This window comes from Sinocyclocheilus rhinocerous, unplaced genomic scaffold (genome assembly GCF_001515625.1).
Source record: "Sinocyclocheilus rhinocerous isolate Xijiao unplaced genomic scaffold, SAMN03320098_v1.1 scaffold1222, whole genome shotgun sequence".
NCBI classification, from domain to species: domain Eukaryota; kingdom Metazoa; phylum Chordata; class Actinopteri; order Cypriniformes; family Cyprinidae; genus Sinocyclocheilus; species Sinocyclocheilus rhinocerous.
The window spans coordinates 514,796-520,561 of NW_015640234.1; positions in this window are offsets into that span (position 1 = coordinate 514,796).

The following is a 5,766-nucleotide window of genomic DNA, read 5'->3' on the forward strand; positions in this document are numbered from 1 at the left end:
AGAAAGAAAGAAAGAAAAAAAAAACATCGGATCTACGTGAATCACATGGGTCGTACATACTATTGCTCAGAGGTCGGAAAATACGGAAATCCGTATTTATACTGAAAAATCACATCCCTGATAATATTTACTTATAGAGAAACACTCCAACAGTGATTACGTTAAGGCTGTTTCATTCCTACAAGCACGGCAAAGGCTGCATGTTTGTGTTGTATCGCAAGCCGTTTTAGCTTAAAATAATCCCAATGTTACTCGTCGTAATTGCATTTTTACTAGTAACAATTCAATTAGAGAGCTCTACAATTAAATTCTTACTAGTAACAATGCCAGTTAGAGAGCTCTCTAATTCAGTTCTTACTAGTAACAATTATGATTAGAGAGCTCTCTAATTCAATTATTACTAGTAAGAATTCCAATTACAGAGCTCTCTAATTCAATTCTTACTAGTAACAATTTCAGAGAGCTCTACAAATGAATATTTACTAGTCATATGTTTCCATTGACTTCCATTCATTTTTAATTACAGAGCTCTACAATTGAAATTTTACTAGTAAGTATTACAATTAGAGAGCTCTACAATTGCATTCTTACTAGTAACAATTACAATTAAAGAGCTCTCGAATTCAGTCTTTACTAGTAAGAATTCCAATTAGAGAACTCTCTAATTCAATTTTTACTAGTAACAAATGCAATTAGAGAGCTCTCTAATTTAATTCTTACAAGTAAAAATGTAATTACAGAGCTCTATAATTTCATTTTTACTAGTAAAAAACAAATTAAAGATATGCTTAATTGCAGAGCTCTGTAATTGAATTAGAGAGCTCTCTAATTTAGTTCTTACTAGTAACAATTGAATTAGAGAGCTCTCTATTGTAATTCTTAGTAAGGATTGAACTGTAGAGCTCTCTAATTGAATTCGTACTAGTAAGAATGTAATTGCAGAGCTGTCTAATTCAGTTAGAGAGCTCTACAATTCAATTGTTACTAGTAAGAACTGAATTAGAGAGCTCTCTAACTGTAATCCTTACTAGTAAGAATTGAATTATAGAGCTCTCTAATTAATTGTTACTAGTAAGAATGCAATTGCAGAGCTCTCTAATTCAATTACAGAGCTCTCTAATTGAATTGTTACTAGTAAGAATTGTATTAGAGAGCTCTCTAACTGTAATTCTTACTAGTAAGAATGTAGCTGTAGAGCTGTGGAATTGCATTCTTACTAGTAAAAATGTAATTGTAGAGCTCTACAATAACGATTCTTACTAGTAAGAATTGCATTGTAGAGCTCTCTTTTCAGCGCGACCTCATTATGATAATTGCGCCTCATGCATATTCATAAAACGGGTGACTGTCTGTCCCGATAGCCTTGTGGGCAGTCTGTCGATAACACTGTTGCGCTACGGGTATCCTGAGTTTGAATCCTGGCTCGTGGACCCTTCTGATCCCGCACCCCTCCCCCCAATTCACTTATACTGTCTTATCGGAATAAAGGCAAAAATGCCAAAAATAGATCTTAAAAAAAGAAAATGGGGACTCAAGCAGCTTGTTCAGTCAAGCAGTTTTTAATGATGAATAGCAGTGCTGAGGCTTTAATGATCTATTAGGTATTATTATATATTGATTAAAATCATTATAAAATGATTATGCTTTACAGAGAAGAAATACAGGTAGTCTATGTAGCCACTGTAAATTATTTTTAAAGGTGAATTCACACTTGCACAGAAAACATGCATATAAATGTATTCTCAGCAATATGCATATTTAATTATTGGTTGTAAAATACCTGTTTTTGTTAATCTTTGCAAGGGCTTTATTTGCATTATCCACTCACCCAATAATGCTGAGGCTGGGTCCTGTATTGTTAACAGAAGCATTTACTGCATGATGAAGCCTATTAGAATGCAGTTAGAATGCCACTATAGTTATGAGGGCAAAAATATCCCTGTATGAGTATTTGTTTTTTATATTTATAACATCTGATATAGTTAGGTAATGTCACACAAGCAAGAGTGCCGTTTTCTGAATATTAGCGCACGGGCATGATCGTGAATGTGATGTTGATTTTATACAGTTCAACAACCAAGAAATTAATACAAGTGAGTTACATTTTGGACACACTTATTGTCTGTTTTTGTTTCACCAGCACAAATAGTTCCAAACAAAGCCGGAAAAGAACTATTGCGCGTATCCGAGAGACATGTTTTGTACTTGTATGAATCTGTGTTTTTAAAAGAATCACTCAGTAAGACAGAGTCGTGCTGCCACCTATTGGCCAAAACCAGAGACGGTTCCAGCACAAAAACACACTCAACAAAATCTCGCCTAATTAAGCTTATCGAAAAAATACCACAAAATAATGTTGCAATTGAATTGTAGAGCTCTCTAATTTAATTCTTACTCGTAACAATGCAATTGCAGAGCTCTCTAATTCAATTAGAGAGCTCTCTAATTCAATTGTTACTAGTAAAAATTGCATTAAAGAGCTCTGTAATTGTAATTCTTACTAGTAATAATTTAATTGCAGAGATCTCTAATTCAATTAGAGATCTATATAATCATAACTGTTACTAGTAAGAACTGAATAAGAGAGCTCTCTGATTCAGTTCTTACTAGTAAGAATGCAATTGCAGAGCTCTCTAATTAAATTAGAGAGCTCTCTTATTGTATTTATAACTAGATAAAATAGATTTAGAGAGCTCTCTAATTGGCATTGTTACTAGTAAAAATGCAATTACGACGAGTAACGCTTGAAATATTTTAAGCTAAAACGGCTTGCCATACACCTGTGCTTATTTTTCCATAACAGGTTTTCCACATTGAGTTTGTTCCTCTTTGTTTTGATCTGGGTGAAAGCTGAGAAAGTTGCTTCACACAATAAACAGATCTAAAGGGCAGAAGTTCATTAAATACATTTTGTTTGGTTTTTTTCTTTTTTTGGATACTGTATGTAATGCAGTTGGTAACTTATTTGCTTTTGTTATGTCAGGTGAGATGTTTGTATGAAAGTGCACCAGTCCAAATACACACCATTTACATTGACTCACAGTTCACTGCAAAACCAAATCTAGACCTTTTCCTTTAAAACAAAGCTAGTATATGAATAAATGTGTTTGCATGGGAAATAGTTGATGTATTATTACAGATGAGCTGACATGCATTTGCCTGGTGAACTCTTCACTCCTCAGGCCCAAAGGGAGGCAACTGACAAAGACCAGCATAGGGGCTCTCAATATTCTGATCAGTGGTCAACAATTGTATTTTTAATGACTGATTTAAAAACTGTTATTCATATATCCAAATTTGTATAGCTATGGAGGTCTGAAAATTGAGAAAAAAAAATTGAGTTTGATATTGAAATACGGAAAATGAAAGACTGAAAGAGAAATCTGGAACCATGTGGTCAGAAAGACTGTTAAGATATCATTCCATCAGATATGATTAACTCCATTAATGTCACAGTGGGGAATCACAGCATAACAGGGACAAACAGAAAGAATGGGACAAAGGAAAGTCTTCTTTTTAAAAATGGAAAGCATGTTTTCATTCCAAAAAACAAAATTTAGGTAGAATTATTTTTCCACATTATATAATTCTAAGTCCTGTGGCTGCTGAGGTGACTCTGATCGTGGGGGTCACGGGTTGAGCTGGTGAAGGAGTTTAAGATGGGCATGTCCCTTTTCACTTTTTTAATGCCCTTCACTCGCTAACTTCCCTCCGTCTTGTTTACTCGGATGTACGTCATTGATTACGTTGCACGAGTGTCCACTACTGGCGGAACCCTTGCAATGGGCTAAATTGGAACGGCCTAAGCCCTTGATCACTTAAAATCCGCTATGGAGTTGGTTTATTGTTTACATGTTTCCCTTTACGAATTTGTTTGGTGCAGCATTCTATATGTATATAGGTATGCTTGGGCTGTTATAAATGTAAAAAAAAAATCATTTATATTTTGATCTGGGTGAAAGCTGAGAAAGTTGCTTCACACAATAAACAGATCTAAAGGGCAGAAGTTCATTAAATACATTTTGTAACTTTAAGACAGGTTTTTTTCTTTTCTTTGGATACTGTATGTAATGCAGTTGGTAACTTATTTGCTTTTGTTATGTCAGGTGAGATGTTTGTATGAAAGTGCACCAGTCCAAATACACACCATTTACATTGACTCACAGTTCACTGCAAAACCAAATCTAGACCTTTTCCTTTAAAACAAAGTTAGTATATGAATAAATGTGTTTGCATGGGAAATAGTTGATGTATTATTACAGATGAGCTGACATGCATTTGCCTGGTGAACTCTTCACTCCTCAGGCCCAAAGGGAGGCAACTGACAAAGACCAGCATAGGGGCTCTCAATATTCTGATCAGTGGTCAACAATTGTATTTTTAATGACTGATTTAAAAACTGTTATTCATATATCCAAATTTGTATAGCTTTGGAGGTCTGAAAATCGAGAAAAAAAAATTGAGTTTGATATTGAAATACGGAAAATGAAAGACTGAAAGAGAAATCTGGAACCATGTGGTCAGAAAGACTGTTAAGATATCATTCCATCAGATATGATTAACTCCATTAATGTCACAGTGGGGAATCACAGCATAACAGGGACAAACAGAAAGAATGGGACAAAGGAAAGTCTTCTTTTTAAAAATGGAAAGCATGTTTTCATTCCAAAAAACAAAATTTAGGTAGAATTATTTTTCCACATTATATAATTCTAAGTCCTGTGGCTGCTGAGGTGACTCTGATCGTGGGGGTCACGGGTTGAGCTGGTGAAGGAGTTTAAGATGGGCATGTCCCTTTTCACTTTTTTAATGCCCTTCACTCGCTAACTTCCCTCCGTCTTGTTTACTCGGATGTACGTCATTGATTACGTTGCACGAGTGTCCACTACTGGCGGAACCCTTGCAATGGGCTAAATTGGAACGGCCTAAGCCCTTGATCACTTAAAATCCGCTATGGAGTTGGTTTATTGTTTACATGTTTCCCTTTACGAATTTGTTTGGTGCAGCATTCTATATGTATATAGGTATGCTTGGGCTGTTATAAATGTAAAAAAAAAATCATTTATATATTATAGAGTTGTTTGGGGTGGGGATAAATTAAACACGATTTGCGATGACGTCATAGTCGTGTTGCATTGTGGTCTACAGAGCGGCCTGAAGTGTGCATATGATGCAGATTCGCTCCCTCGGTAAAAATCGAGGGGTCGAGGGTATGTCCATGTAAACTTCCCTCGTCCACTTGATGAAGTGGAATACACTTCAAAATGGCGGCGGGGATTCCCCCGAGGGTAAGTACTTAGGAAAGTTCGCAAGTGCTGTGTCTAAAAGTGAACTGGAACGCAGCCAAAGTAAATGATGAGTGGTCATTTTACTGTCTGTCAGGTGCTGGCTTCACATCTGAGTGGCTTGTCTTAAAGAGGAAGCATAAATGCACGATATGGTGTCATAATCTGTTTTGAAAAGCATCAGCCACACGGAAAGACTTATCGGCCAATGCGATATAAAAAAAATTCCAAATATCGGCCGTGCGATATATCGGTCGACCACTAGTCTAGACTGGCACTTGCCCCCCCAAATTGTCTTCAAAGAAATGACAAATAACAAGCGCTACTCTACACTGCTCAAAACTCGCGTTTGAATCATCAGTGGCAAATCCTTTAAATATGAAAACGTACTTACAGACTGTGAGTCAGAACAGCCGGCATTGTAGTCTACTCTACTAGGATCAGGAAACAGTCCTCCATAAAATGCGCAGCACACATCTCA